Genomic DNA, 9,592 nt, shown 5'->3' on the forward strand with positions numbered 1-9,592 from the left:
GGGTTGCGTTTGAACTTGTGATGGCCCAATCAATGACTTCACTAGCTAAGTAGCAGTGCTAGACTAATCTTGTTCATAACTGGAGCTTCTTTGACTAACCGGAGTAGCTCTTTTAAAAGCAAGTTACATTTTGTTTCAGGACTGGAAAAGGGTGGGCACGAAGGGACAGCCTTAAATTGGTGATCCGTCCAGGGAAGAAACTCGGAGCGAGAGATTGTGATTGGATGGCGTGGGCTTCTTTATACATTGATACTTTCTTTTTGGGGAGACCTGACTAGTACTCAAGCAGATTTTTGTTGGGATTTGCAATGTCATTGCTGTCGTGGAACTTGACCCCCCCCCCCCCCATCCCCCCAATACATGCTTACTGCAATAAGATGAGGTGAGCAGTGGGTATGAACAAGACTTCCTGGAGCAACTGATTACAGTATATGGCTCCAAAATAGTATGAAAGAAATAACTATTTAATGTTACAAGCCCACCTGGTTGCATTACATGTTTAATCTGTGTTATGGCCTAAATATACACTGGAAACAACTTTACTGTTTACACAATCTCTATGTTCACAGCGGCCCTGCTGCACTTTTTTCCATTTTTATTTGGTTTAACTGTAAAAATCAGCCTTTCAAATATTACAAACAAATCAAAACATCACAATCATCATATATATATATACAATTTACAAGAACTTTTTAACACAAAGAAAAGAAAAGTGATATTGCCTAGTTAAAATTTTAAACTAACAAAAATGTTTTTGAACCGAATACTCTGACACAAATCTACGATTGTTTCTCAACACTAGCTTCAGGAAATATACTCATTAATCTTCAACAAGGACCTATTTAGTATTTTGTTTTACATTTTCCACTTCAAACATTGTAATTCCATACATATATTTCAATCAATACACATTTCCCAAAATACAGTTGTATTAATGTCTACACAAACATAAGTATAGCTATATTCATTTTAGCCCGTTGACTATGGTACAATTTATCCCAGAGGATCTCGTGATCTGTAATATACTGTTCCTCAAACAAATGTTTGAAAAATTCACATCTCTTCTCAATTCGTGCAGGACAAGCGGAAATTAGATGTTTTAAAGTTTCGGACTGTAACGGCTCCTTACAAAATGTACAATACGCATTGAACGTCATTCTACGCATAAAACGAACTTCATTTGAGAGACAAATATTTAATCTTATTCTCAAGTAGTCAAATCTATTTTTTGGATTCGGAAATTTGACTAGATATTGCTCCATTTTGTGTAGTTCCTTAATAGCATAGGTTTGGGATTTAAATATTCTTAATTTTGCACATGCATTTCTGGTCTTAATCCAGTCAAACATCAAAAGTTTCTTTTTTGCTCTTTCAGGATTATTTGTTAAGAGCACCTCGTCAATACCAACTTCAACCATTACTGACTGTATCTACCTTCGCCATTTGATGACTTTATTATCTGAATTTAACATAAATTTTCCCATCATGAACATCACACCATTCTTTTCAGTGACCATAAGATACTTGCAATATAAGCATAACACTTTCCATAGATAGACCGCATACAAGGACATTAATCCCAATTCGTGTTTTAGCAAGCATATTGAGACTGTCACAGGTAAGCCACAAATGGATTTCCAAAATTTACCTTCCATTTTGACCCATGTCTTGCTCATGATGTTTCGGTAGCATGAGTCAAAATGGGGACAACCTTTTGTTTATAAAATATCACTGCTGGCATCAAGGAAAATTTACCATATTTAGCCTGTATGATTTTTTGTTTGATGTATCCCAGTTGACAATTTCTGATTCAAAACTCTAAACGGTTTGTCACCTGAATTACTAAATTGAAAGCCTAGATATTTGTACTCTGACACCATTTCAATTTCTAGATTCTTAATGACCCATTGGGCCTTTTGCTGAAGACGATTTTTCTTCTGACCGAATATCATAGCTTTTCATTTTGATTGATTTATTGCCAAGAAATTCGCCTTTGCATATTTACTCAAGGCTACCAATAGATTATGCAAACCCCCAGGGGTCTTAGCCAACAACACAAGGTCGTCGGCATAGAACAACCATGGGATGGGATGCCCCGCTAGTCGTGGGGGCATCTGCTCTACAATTCATGAACTCGTGACGCACTGCGGCCATAAAGAAGTTGAACAGGGTTCTAGCCAGGATGCCCCCCTGCTTAAGTCCTCTGAATGTTGAAATTGGATCTGACAATGTTCCATCTGAGGTTAGCCTAATTTGTAGAGTTGTTTTTGAGTGCAATTCCTTTATCCAAAATATTAAATATTCTGGACAATTTGCCTCCCACAGTTTCTTAACAATTTCCTGCACACTGAATCAAACGCGGCCTGGTTATCAATAAAGGCAAGGTAAATTGTTTGACCTTTTAGTTGTTCTTGGGTTTTAATGATTTCCAGGATGTGTAAATTAATAGCCGTTCCCATTCCCGGCATAAAGCCCGTCTGATTTGGGTCCCTCATTTCCGCACCATTCAGCCATTCATTCAGGTCTTAGCAATAATCTAGTAAATAATTTTCTAGGAATATCTAGCAATGATATTGGTCTATAGTTTGCCAGATCTTCATTGTCCCCTTTTTTGTAGATTGGTATAGTAATCGATTTTCTCCAGGACGGTTGTATACAACGAGTACTCACTATTTTCATGAAAATGCATAAGAACATTTTGGGCCAAGCCATAGGATGTTTAACCATGAAATTAGACAAACCATCTGGGCCTGGTGCGCGAGAGGTTGATAGTTTTGATATTTGGAACAGTATATCATCCAGGTCAAAAATCAGATCCTTTGCCTCTCTTCCTTTACTGGAAGTAGGGACCTCCTCTACGCTGGTATCTGCATACAAGGACTTATAAAGGAGGCCCCATACTTCTTGAGGTATGGAATTCAACTGAAGAATTGTTTGTACCTTGGACTGCCTAGAGTTCAACAGTGTCCAGATCTTGGCTGAATTATTTGATTTCAATTTATCTAATATCTTTTCTGCGTCTTGTTGTTATAACAGCATGTTTGGCTTTCAACCAATTTTTGTACTTTTCAAAGATTTGAGTATAGCGCCTCTGTCAAGATGATTCAGAAACATGACCTGTCTTTTATCTTTTCGATATTGCGCTTTACACACTGAAATATCAACATCATATGAATGCAGAGTCTTGTTGCTACTTATCTTGGAATTCTCTTTTCACCACAATAATCTGCATTTCTTCCACATATGAATGAGCACTTAAGTTACTCCCATTCATTCTGTCACTCTCACCCCTTTGCAGATTACATTTTAACATATATAATGACTGAGGAGACCACTTAAATCTATTTAACGCAGTATTCAAACTTAAATTCGTAGCCAAAGATTTTTGAAATGACCAGGACCAATGCATGGTTTGTATGTCATGGTCGCTAATTTGTTGGGGCAGAATAGAAAACTATTAAACAGAAGCCTATCAACAAATGCATAGTCAATCATGTCAGTTTGAACACCGTGATGCCAGGTGTAGTGTTGTGGAATATCTCCTGATTTAGCACCATTCAGCTTGAATAGTTGACGCTCATTCATTATGAAGTTCCATCTCAAAGCTGCTACAGATAAGCTTTTACCTTTTTGTTTGACATGCCATGTTCAAGTCACCAGTAATGATTGTATAAGTACAGGACAGATCTAAAAGGGTCATGTTCAAAAGGAACTCCAAAGTCGCAAAGAATTCATCTGATATTGCTGCATAGTTACAATATATGTTTATTAAACCTATGATTTTTGCAATCCATTTTTATCCTCACCAGTTGAAGAAAACTATTGGGAGAGGACCAAGGCTCTAAGTGAATGTTTGGAGATATTTTTATGGCTACCATAAGACCAGCCATAGGTCTCCCCTTAACTGGCACAATAGCCGGAACTAAGGCAATGATATGATTGTCCCATACCGGGGCGACAGCCTACCATATCTCCTGGAATGCCAATATGTCAAATTTTCCCAGAGTACAATCTTTAGTTTTCGTCAGATGTTTAAAACCTCTGGTATTCCATGAGGCTAGGGAGAGGGAAACTGACTGCTGTACTAGTTAATTTTTACAAGGTCTCATTTCTCTGTCATCATATCGCCTTTCAGTTTCATTTGTTAAACTTGGATGTCGAATCATGGTCTGGTACTTCAAATTACTGTTAGATTTAGACTGATATTGATTCTTGAGCATGGACATTTGAGGAGGATTCACTACAGAGTTGTTTGACCCCAGTTCGTACAGATCCATTCTAGCCTGCCATAATGCATTTTTCACAAAGCCAGATTTCATCCACAATTTTACCACTGATAAGTCAGTTTGATGCAAAAACTGATCAATATCTGCCGAACATATTCCCTCCAAAGCTGGTACATCTGCAAGTATATTCATAACTGATTGTCTATTAAGATCAAAAGACTGGAACGGATGCGAGCGGCATTGCAAAATTAGGTGTTGAGTTACCACAGGTTTCAGCAGAGTTCATTTTTAAATCTCTTTGGGGGAGCGATTTATTTGTGTAGGCCACTGCGGGAAGTTGGCCAGAGTCATTTCTCTCAAATAAGTCCACTATGTTGGATTTTTTTACCATGGAAACTATTCTCTGTACTGATTTCTCAATTTCCTCTTTCCATTCCTTCATCATTAGTGTGTCCACACCTGGCAATTTTGCATGCACTGCAAGCAAAGGTTCCTTAGACTTTCGATTCTTGGGGGCTCACTTTATTTAAAGACAAGGACTCCATAGACTCAGTGTCATTTTCTTGAGATACTACACGAGAAGAAATCTGATGTCAGTCTTTATTCTGATAACTCAATAATACAAGGCTATCTAGCGGGTCATAAACCAAGGACGCTACTTTAGCCAATTTAGATTGATTTGCTTTGAACAACAGCACATTGCGATATTTATTAGCAATGGGTTTCTGCGCCATTGAAGTGACTGACATGGGTTTTGATAGCGCCTGAATGAACTGTCTAGTTCCTGAAATATTAGTTAGGAATGGATTTGACATTTTTGATTTTTTTCGTGGCCTTCATTATCAGTGTTTGTGCAACCTTGTTTTTTTTTTTTTAATCAAATATGAGGTCCGTAGCACCTTTCTCCGTTTCCTCTTCAATTACAACATCCTGGCTTTGTAGTTCATTTCCGCTAGTGGAAGTAGACAGTTTCCATATTGTTTTAGCCTTTTTTTTTTTTTTAGAACTTTGCTGGCCAGGTACACATTTTTACACCAAATCTTTGTTCGCATCAACTACGGGGATGCTTGCACCCTTTGTAATCCCCAACACTTCCTCAATTACCTTCTCAACGCACCTACGATAGTTTGTAGTAATTTTTTCTTATTTGCAACATGTTGTAAAACTAGTTGTTGATTCTGTGAATAATCGATTAATAGTACATCAGATTCATCATTTTGCAATTTCCCCTGTTTCTCAGTAACACTTCTTCACATTTAACTCATCACCTTGATTACTGCAACATATACAGGGATGGTTAACATTGTTTTGATTCTGTAGCAATTTTGCTAATAACATATGTTGCTCATTGATTTTGGTATCTAAACAATCATACAATCTGGTTAGCGAAAATAACGCTGCATTCATTGTTTGAAGAGAGGTTTCAACACCTACGACAAAGGTTCCCTGGGAAGGTAAATTTTGTTTACTCGGCGTATATTGATTACGGCGAGGAGTTGGATGCGAAAAGGAGCAAGACGAAACTGATGACACATTTGGCGATGGGGAGAACATTATAGGGGATTTCGATAAATCATGATTGCTCGGACCATTCTCACCCTCTTGATCAATCATTTTGCAGGAACTATGGGAACTCGCATTACAAATGTCATTACTGTTATTGGTAATGGGGTTATCCGAGAGTGAAGTTACCTTTAACAGCGCTAAGTCAAAAGACTCACTTTCACCCACACACTCAACCTGCTTAATTGACCCTGAGTCCACTGATAATTTTGGAGATTTTACTCTGTGTACTGCTTCATTTACCCCCCCCCCCCTCTTGTTCCCAATTGTTCTTTAATGAATTCCAATGCACCAGCAGCAATTGAGTCAGGCAGGGTACTTACTAAATCAACCACCCACTACCCCCCCCATTCAGCATCTGTTTGTCAGAATGCTCACTACATACCCTGTTAGTAAGATGGTATAATTGGAGCTTCTCCACACCCCCCTTCATTTTGGCTCCAAACTCGCAAAATTTCCGTATGTCAGCAAGAGGAGCGCAAGAACGTATGTTTGACGCAGATTTACACGCGTGTACCAACTGAATGGTGCGCGAAGATGATTTTGGGGTCTGGATTGCTACTGCCACACAAGCTTTTATTTTATCTTGGGCAGGCATTCCTGTTTTTAACGTGAGCACCATCTTGCAAGGAGAAGAAATAGATGTTTTTGAATAATTCACCAAACAGCTACAGGCGGCAATTTAAGTTGGCTAGCAACAAGTCTAAATACCTTTTTTCGGGCTACACAATAAATTTCAAGCTGCACCACTAGCGTATACGTGATTCAGTCAGGGCAGTTTATACATGCAAGATAACAAATATATAGCCTCAGGACACCAACACAACGAACAGCAAACGGCGTACTTCCGTGTGCGCGTGCCAGTGCGCTGCACACAATGTTTTTGAGGAAGAGGAGGGCGGGGTCAGGGGCGGTAGTCAAAACACAAACCCAATCACATGAAAGTTCTCTGAACTAGGTCAGGCAACATCCGTGTGCCCGCGAAGGACGTCCGCTCTATTACAGGCTCACTGAGCGGCAATGAAGTCCTTTCAGGCTGCGGCTGAGCATTGCGAAAACGTGACAGCGATTAAGTCCACAAAAGTATTTTCCAGCAAACAGCGTACTTGTACTTCCGTGTGCGGCACTCCTTTGCTTCAGGGGAGATTCCTGCTCCCCTGAAACATACACTGGTTACACCTCTCCTCAGAAAGCCTAAGCTGGTATTCTTATTTGTTTAGGAAGCGTCTGGGATTGGATAGGTGAACATAAAAGCCTTATATTCAAAATTTTGGAGATTTAACTCATGCTTAACTGCCAGTTAATGGAGATTGAGTTCACCTGTGAAAATGCAAGAAAACATTTTTGAGCTAAGCAAATGAGGATATTTCATATAGGAAAAACCCAATTGGTTAATGGGATTAACACTTGGAAATTGGTAAATCTCTCCTGAAGAGCCATTTTGAATGGTGAAACACGTGTTGTGTTTGGATACATAGTCTGAGAAAATATATCTCTTATTTGACAACGATCTATTCTTGCAAGTTATTTCTAAATCAACAACTGGCACAATCATTTAATGACTAAAAGTTGGTGCAAATTAAGATTATCCCCCTTTCATTAATTCTGTCAGCAGCCTCACAACTGGGATAATACATTTTGTATGACAACTACCCTATACTGCGAAATGTGGAATCTCCCAAGAGCCAGCTTTTCATGGCTGCAATCGGGGATTACAGGGGTTCTACTGGCTTGGTTCAATTATTTATTTGCATAGCAGACCCAAACTGTTTCCTTTCAGGCTCGTCAGTCTCCTTCCGCACTGACCTGCGGTGTCCCATATTGAGTTTAAGATTCTTTGTGTCACTCATTGGGCTCTTCACAATGCTGGTGCCAGCTATCCTAACAGTAAGAGCGTTACCACCCCACTTGGGATCTACGTTCTTCTCCTCTGGCTCCTTAGAGTGCCATGGCATCAGCAAGCCCGGTCAGGTGGGCACTCTTTCTCAGTGATCGCCCCTACTTTATAGAATGTTGCCATTGAGGAGCAGCTCTCCTATCGTAAAGCATTAGTAGTTTGCTTTTTACATTTCTAGGCCTCTCCCTCCCTTAGTACCCACCTCCTGTGCTTAACGCCTAGACGCCTGTGGGCATCAGTTGCGCTTTATACATCTGTTACTTACTACTTCGTTACTTACTTGGCAGGGAAAAGTCGTTGATTTGTTCTGTGCATTTACTCTTGCATGTACACGACCATGTTATTCTATTCATGTCATTACTTGAGTGTTCTGAGCATTGTCTGAATAGAGGCAAATTGTTAAGCCCACCTAGGGTGGCAGTGTGACAGCAGTGAAAGGGAGCTAAGGAGACATGGAAACAAAAAGAGGTAGGAACATTGTAGACATAGACTTCATATAGTGAGATTGAAACCTAACTGATACTTGGGATATGTTTTTTACTACATCAGTGGTCTTCAAACTGGGGTCCTGAAGGATGTCGTGTGGGGGGTAGAGGGCTCTTTAAAAAGGGGTTCAGATAACATCTTTTTCTATATTAAAAAGTTGACTGCTTTTAATAGAAAATATAAATCGTAGACAAGCTGCATTTTTAAAAGCCTGGGCTCCCCCCTCCATGGAAGTGCTTTGGGCCTGCGGGTCTCTGGGGGGGTTGGAAGGGGCAGAGACTGGGCCAGCAGAAATGGAGGCAATTCTTACGGTAGTGATATTACTTTATGGATATTTGATGGTCTCAAGATGTGTCAGATTGCTTAGGAATTGTGATAATTGGATAACCATGTTGATTATTCCTCTTTTAGAGAGGGTTTTTGGTAAGGTTCAATCCACTAATGGCAGTTGGCCGTGTGCAGAAGTTGGGAGGATAGTTTGACAAAGAATCTTCCAATTTTGCCCACCACTTTAGCAGTCTACAATGGAGATGCGTAACCCATGCATTTTTTCCCCAGACCTTTAAGGACCATGCTGAGGAGGACATCTGTCCATGTAGGGCTCCCAGTTTTCATTTTTGACTTTTTACACACGCGTGTAAATCCGTTTTCTCTGTTTAATTTTGAAAAAGTGGAAATTGCGCACAACCACACAATGGAGAAGCTGAAGGGGGATTTATTGCCCTTTTAAATTGTTTAAAGGGCTACAGAGATGTTTAGAAAATCCGCAGGAGCAGTTTGTTTTTGGGGTGCAAATGGATGTTTGCTTAATATGAAAGAACCCAGCTCAGAGCTTCCTGTCACAGGCCTTGAAATACATTTTTAATTGAAATTAATATGCAAAAGCACTATGTTGCAATGCTGCTTTTTCCCAGAGCTAGTATAAATGTGGATAAATACCAATTAAATAATAAACACAGATGGACATATTGAAAAAAGAAATACCATAAACTGGGAGCCTGAATTGTAAGCTTAATAGCCAGAAACTGCCTTGCATGTTGGGTGCAGGCTTTGAGTCCTATCGGCACTGCCTAGGTATCTTCAACCGATGCCCATGCGAACAGTACAAACACGCTTCTCTACTTAACTCTATGCAATGAATTTACAGGTCCTAGAGACCTGGGAGCTTGGAGGCACTGAAAGCACTTGTGAATCTGGGGAACCTGGTGGTAGGGCTCTGGACTGCGCTGCCTGGAATTTCCTGAGGCCTGCTAGGTGCTGTGGGGGGGGGTGGCAAATGTAATGTGGGAGGCTGGGGGTTGATCTGCACAATCTAACATTCTCAACCTCGGCTGCAGTTTCTCTGTTGTATTAATAGGCGGCAAGGGACAGGCACCCTTAGGTTCAGAAGATTATAGAGCCCGCTTACCAGCTGATGTGT

The 9,592-nt window shown here is 40.0% G+C and overlaps 1 non-coding gene across 1 annotated transcript; it reads left to right on the forward strand.

The window, feature by feature from the left end:
* Positions 1 to 131, forward strand: LOC138448262 (small nucleolar RNA SNORA76). Its single transcript, XR_011260101.1, has one exon. It is a non-coding gene; the product is annotated as a small nucleolar RNA SNORA76 (small nucleolar RNA).
* Positions 132 to 9,592: the final 9,461 nt, after the last annotated feature.

Source organism: Ambystoma mexicanum, chromosome 3q, assembly GCF_040938575.1.
Source record: "Ambystoma mexicanum isolate Mex_15411 chromosome 3q, UKY_AmexF1_1, whole genome shotgun sequence".
Classification (NCBI taxonomy): domain Eukaryota; kingdom Metazoa; phylum Chordata; class Amphibia; order Caudata; family Ambystomatidae; genus Ambystoma; species Ambystoma mexicanum.